Consider the following 6,000-nt stretch of genomic DNA (forward strand, 5'->3'; position numbering starts at 1 on the left):
AGACATCGCCAATATCCTGGCAGACAGGTTCAGTGCAAACTTCTCCACCCCCCCCCAAAAGAGCAAGTATCTATCCTGGCAGAGTGCAGCCTCCCAAACATCTCTGATGCTCAGGTGAAGGCCGCCATCTCCAAAGCAAAAAACACTCCTTCCATGGGACCAGATGGCATCCCGGGTTGCGTCCTACATGAACTCCAAGAAGAACTAATCCCTCAAGTAAAACTGCTGTACAATCTCAGCCTCACTACAGGATATGTGCCCAAAGAATGGCGTACAGCAACAGTGGTCCCACTCCACAAAGGTGGCGCCTCTGCTGACCCTGGAAACTATCGCCCCATAAGCCTGACTAGCCTAGTCTGCAAGGCTATGGAGAGGATCATCATGGAACTCATAAACAAAGACATTGGGGACCTATAGACACTAGATCCTACCCAATTTGGCTTCGTCAAGGGCAGATCCTGCTTTTTGAACCTGGTCGACTTCTTCAAAACAGTCACCAAGGCCATAGATGAAGGGAAGGTAGTCCACACAGCCTATCTGGACCTCGCAAAGGCATTTGACACAATACCCCACTCGGGCATCATAGATAAGCTATCCAGCCTAAATATAAACCCCTATGTCACAAGATGGGTCGCAAACTGGCTCAAAGACAGAACCCACAGAGTCAGAGTTGCTGGAGCCATGTCAGACTCGAAACCGGTCACAAGTGGTGTCCCATAAGTTCTGGCCTGGGACCTCTCTTGTTCTGTATTTACTTTTCTGAGGTACAGGCCATTGTGGGAGGACTATGGCTCACCAAGTTCGCAGATGACTGCAAACTGGGCGCCATAATCGACCCTCCAGCTGACACAAACATCCTTCAAAAAGGTCTCACAGAGACGGATAAATGGTGCCAGAGCCATGGTCTAAAGCTAAATGCCAAAAAGTGTATAGTCATACCCTTTGGCAAAAACAATGTGCCCACAAATTACCACATAGGTGGTAATCCATTAAGTACAGAGAAAGTAATTAGGGATGTGGGGACCCAAGTTGATAGCAATCTCTCCTTTGACAACCACATTGCCAAAGTGGTTAGAAAGACCTTCTACATAGCTGACCTCATCATGAAAGGATTCACATCTAGATCAAGAGAGGTAATCATGCCCCTTTATTCATCCCTCATCAGGCCCATCATAAAATACAATGCCCCCTTTGGGATGTACCTTACCCGACACCTGCAGCAATTAGAAAGACCCCAAAAGTACCTCACCAGGAGGATCAAGGGACTCAAACAGATGCCATATGCTGCTCAGTTAAAAAAACTCCAGCTCTACTCAGTTGCATACCGCCTACTTCGAGGTGATCTATGCCTGACATATAAAGCTATGTCCAACCCAGAATTAATGGACATGCTCCACCTCAGTAAATCTAAATCCCTTAGAGCCACGCGCTCGAGGGACTTGAACCTCAGCACAGAAATAGATAGAACATGCTGGAGGGACAGATTCATAACCCAGAGGCTTCCTTCGCTCTGGAATAGAATTCCAGTTCATGTTAGGCAGAGCACCTCACTGACTCTCTTCAAGAAGAATCTTGATGAGTGGATGGGGGATCGTAGGTTTGTCCCGGGGATTACTTCCATGTCACTATTAAACAGAGGCACAGTAAATTAAACTTTAAAAAGGGCACAGTATACTCAAATCAAGGGGTGGCATAAGCCAAACACAATCGGGCTAGGCTTATAAATGCCCCAGGGCAGATAGCCAAGTATGAACCTATGAACCTATTTATGTAAAAACTATGCAATGTAATTTAGGGTTTCCAACCTCAGTCAGGAGAAGCATACTGTGATTTATTGATAGTAAGGAGTCTAATTTCCTCAACCACTGCTGCAACTATTTTCTGTACTGTCTCTGCGTCTGTTGTATTATGACCATAATGCTTTTCAGGTATATTACGTTCCCCATTGCTTTCTGTAATTAAAAAAAAAGAACCATAATATTTATTTTTAAAAATAATATCAAAATGCATGTAATGAAAATAAATCAACTTAATTGGCATCATGCATGTACATATCATCATTTCCCATGATACCTTGCAAGGGTTTGTGTAAAACATTTGTAAAATTTGTAAAATGTTATTTCATGCTAACAAAATTCAGACAGGCAGACTCAGTTATATATGTTAATGAGTAAGACATCTGAAAGTTGAAAAGAATGTCTTATATTGATATATTTATTTGTTATATTTAACATTCATTAACTGGGTTGGCCCATATACCCAGTTAAGCCATGACCCTGGTCACAAGAGCAAGAGCAAATGTAAAATATATGTATATATACAATTTAGTGTAGTCAATCAACCAGTATGTTTTTGTAAGGTGACACAAAATCAAAACGATGAGAGAAACCTGCATAGAATTGGAAAAATAGGAAAACTCCATAGCAGCAGTGATCAGATTTCAGTACTGACCCTCCCCCAAGCTGTAGAGAAGAGATTGTACCACTGAGTTATCATGCTGGTCATATTGGCATGCAGTTCGCAGAATTATAGGGCCTTCTTCACTAAACATCTACACAGCAGCTACATTTCTGATTAACACGACTGTATCTGGGTGTACATTAGATTAGCAATACTGCATAGGATGGGTGTAGTTTGTACTTTGTACTTTGTTTATTCACATGCTTTAAAGCATCTCTCCAATTTAAAGCTTTATAAAATGTTTGACTTCTTACAAAATCAGAGTTCTCAATGTAACCTTTTGTGTACCCTTGAGCACAATAGATGTGGCAAGCGAAAGGTGGAAACATTCCAAATGTTTATTTCCAGTTTGTACTTAGTTTATTCACATGCTTTAAAGTGTCTTTCCAGTTTAAAGCTTTATAAAATGCTTGACTTATTACAAAATCAGTTTTCAGTGAAGCCTTTTGTGTACCTTTGAGCAGAATAGGTGTTGCAAGAGAAAGGTGGAAACATTCTAAATGTTTATTTCCAGTTTCGGTGACAACATTTTAGCTAAAGTCCATAAATATCCCTAAAGCATTCACCAATTATTCTGACATTAGCCTTAGAACAAGCATCAGCCCACTGTCTCAAGGGATTCATCTTAGACTATTAAAAAATAGTTAATAAAAAAAAAATTAGTCAACGGAAAGCAAAATGATTGACTCACTTTTTGACACTTTTTTGTAAGACAAGAACCCACCCACTGTCATATCTCCACATGGAAATTTCTACCGTAGACAGTCCCATACTTGACATAATTGGCTCCAGTAATATTGCACATCTGAGTAGGGGGAAACTCTGAATATGGGAGTCTTCTTTGATGAGCATTCATTTCAGCCAAGTTCAATTATTCAAGCATTTAGTCTCAAGACAACATTATACATTAAAAGGATCATTTTGATTAAATAAAAACAGCATATGTATATAGTGAACTATAGGAATATGAAGAAACACAGAAGCATCTATACTGACTCTAGATATGAATCGCTTGGCCCACTTTATGTGTGGATCATCCTGCAGCATTCCCTGCTCAATATGCTTCTTTTTATCTCACACAAGAATTTCTTAATGTCTACCTCATGTGCGTTTAAATTCTCCACAAATATCAATCCTTCAGTTTTCTCTGGAAAATCATTCTAGTCATTTATAGTCATGTCTGTAAAAATATGGTTCTTCACATCAGCAGCAAACTGTCAAAGCAATGTCATCTAATGCTACTTCCTTGCTTTTATTTCTGAAAATCGAGTATGGAAAACCCAGAGCAAACAGCCTTGACAAAGTTAATAATCCAAATAAAAACAAAAGCCACCATTTAGAACAAATAAATAAATATTTAATTATTTCCATTTTATACACATTTTGTGGATATCTCCTTTTCTGCAGGAAGATGCTCTCTTGGACTTTGAGGTACTTAAATGATTCTTCGATAGTCCCCTCTCACTGATCTTTCTACAAGGATGGATGTATTTTATTCCTTTAAGACAGGATTTAATAAAATCCATGAGGCGTAGTGTAGAGCCTGCATGGAATGGTACCATGTCCTTGCACACGGTTCCCCCTCAGCAGTGTGCCATGCATATTAATCATGGCTTGTTGCCAAGGATGAGCCATGGGACACAGTTATTGAATCAGTGTAGAGAGTGTGGTGCTGTGTCTGCAGATGAGTAATACACTCTTCGCACTATCCCAGTTGTAGTATAGCAATGTAATTTAATTTTTCCTTTAAAAAGCATGTTTGTGCTGTATGGCATGGAGCACAGCAGTGCTAAGCGGTGCCGAGACACCTACCAGACATCTAAAAATAGAAGCCGGATATATATATATATATATATATATATATATATATATATATATATATATATATATTTGTAAAGGTCACATTTAAGCATAGCTGATCAGGTTTGTGGGTCATACCACTGTGCTCAGCACTGCTTAAAGGTAGCTCAGAGGTAAGGTATAGCAAAATATGTAAAGGTATAGCAAAATTTCTTATATCCATGTAGCTAAATGGGTAGAGTTACGGCCTCATGTGCAGTAAGTACAGTGTTTGAATACATAGAAGAGCAAGTTAACATTTATGTTCGAAAAACAAATTATGCAAATTACTTTTAAATACTGTCCTGCTGTGCTCAGCTAAGCTCTGCTAAGACCTGTGAAGCCCTGCTAAGCACCGCATAAACACAATAATGACTGAAATTGTTTATGTACTGCTCAGCTCTGTTTAGCTGGTTTGCACATTGCTAAGCACTGCTAAGCATATGGGTTTCAGCACTGCTCACCTCAGCTGCACTGGTTTGCACACTGCTAAGCGATGTGTCACATTTTTAAATATTGCCCAATGGCATGTAAGGGTGGGAAAACAGGCTATATTAAGCTCAGTAGGCAGGGATACAGCATAATCTGTTGGATTTTGAACTGTACAGTAACTATGGCTGGCGTTGGAGAGAGTGCATGCTTCTGGGCTCAGTGGTGGGGCATTCAGGATTCCAGGGTCATGGCTGGACTCCTGTTGAAAAACCATGATGCCTGGCTGCTGTAGGGTCAGTTCCAGGGCTCAGAGTGCAAGGCAGAGGCCTGGGACCAGCTGGCATGTGAACTCACCAGTGTGACAGGTTTCCCCCGCACAGGTGAGCAAGTTCACCACCACTATGACAACATGAAGCATAGGAAGGGGGATCTCTTGAACACCTGGGTCCAATAAGCTTGGGCAGTGACTGCCCCACAAGTTTTTAAGTACTGTTACCATTGTTTCCCCAATACCTAATCTGAATATCTGATAGACAGGTATGCATAATGTGTTTCTCCCCCTACAGCTGCAGAGGAGAGAACTTGCAATGTTGAGGTGCATGATGGGCTCTTGGCCAGGTTGCACACTGAGTGTGGTGAGTACAGATGTATTTTGCAATATATAGTCATATAAGCAAGAAAGAGTAAAGCATTAACTGCCATTAGGTATATACAGTAAAGATAGTATTGCAATGAATGTGGGCATAGACCTGTACTTCAGTCAGTGACTACTGCCAACTGTAGTGCAATAAGTAGGGAAGAGTAAAGAGCATTAACTTTGATAAAGTAAATTAAATAAAGTTTCTACTGCAATAACTGTGGAATTACAGCTGTGTTTCAACACTTGCATTACAACAACGGCTGTGCAATAAAACATGAAACTATAACAGTAACTGCATGAAGGTGCCTCTAATAAAGCTATGTTGTGCAATATATGTGGAATTTGGGCTGGTTTGCATGAAATTGATTATGACAACTGTTCTGCAATAATAACACAAAACAATACCAGTGTCTGCCTCAATCTATATCTACTAAAGAGTGTTGCACAATAAGTGCAGATTCACAGCTGTTTTACAAGAAATTAATTATGACACCTGTTCTGCAATAACACATGAAGCACTAGCAATAACACCCAAGGTATATTGTGTATATCAGGATTGTTTTGTTTTAACCATTGCATTTTAGCTATATGCATTCAGGCTCTGAGGTACAGTGCTGCAGGCAAATATA

This window comes from Protopterus annectens, chromosome 5.part0, assembly GCF_019279795.1.
Source record: "Protopterus annectens isolate FY-2018-M chromosome 5.part0, PAN1.0, whole genome shotgun sequence".
Classification (NCBI taxonomy): Eukaryota; Metazoa; Chordata; order Ceratodontiformes; family Protopteridae; genus Protopterus; species Protopterus annectens.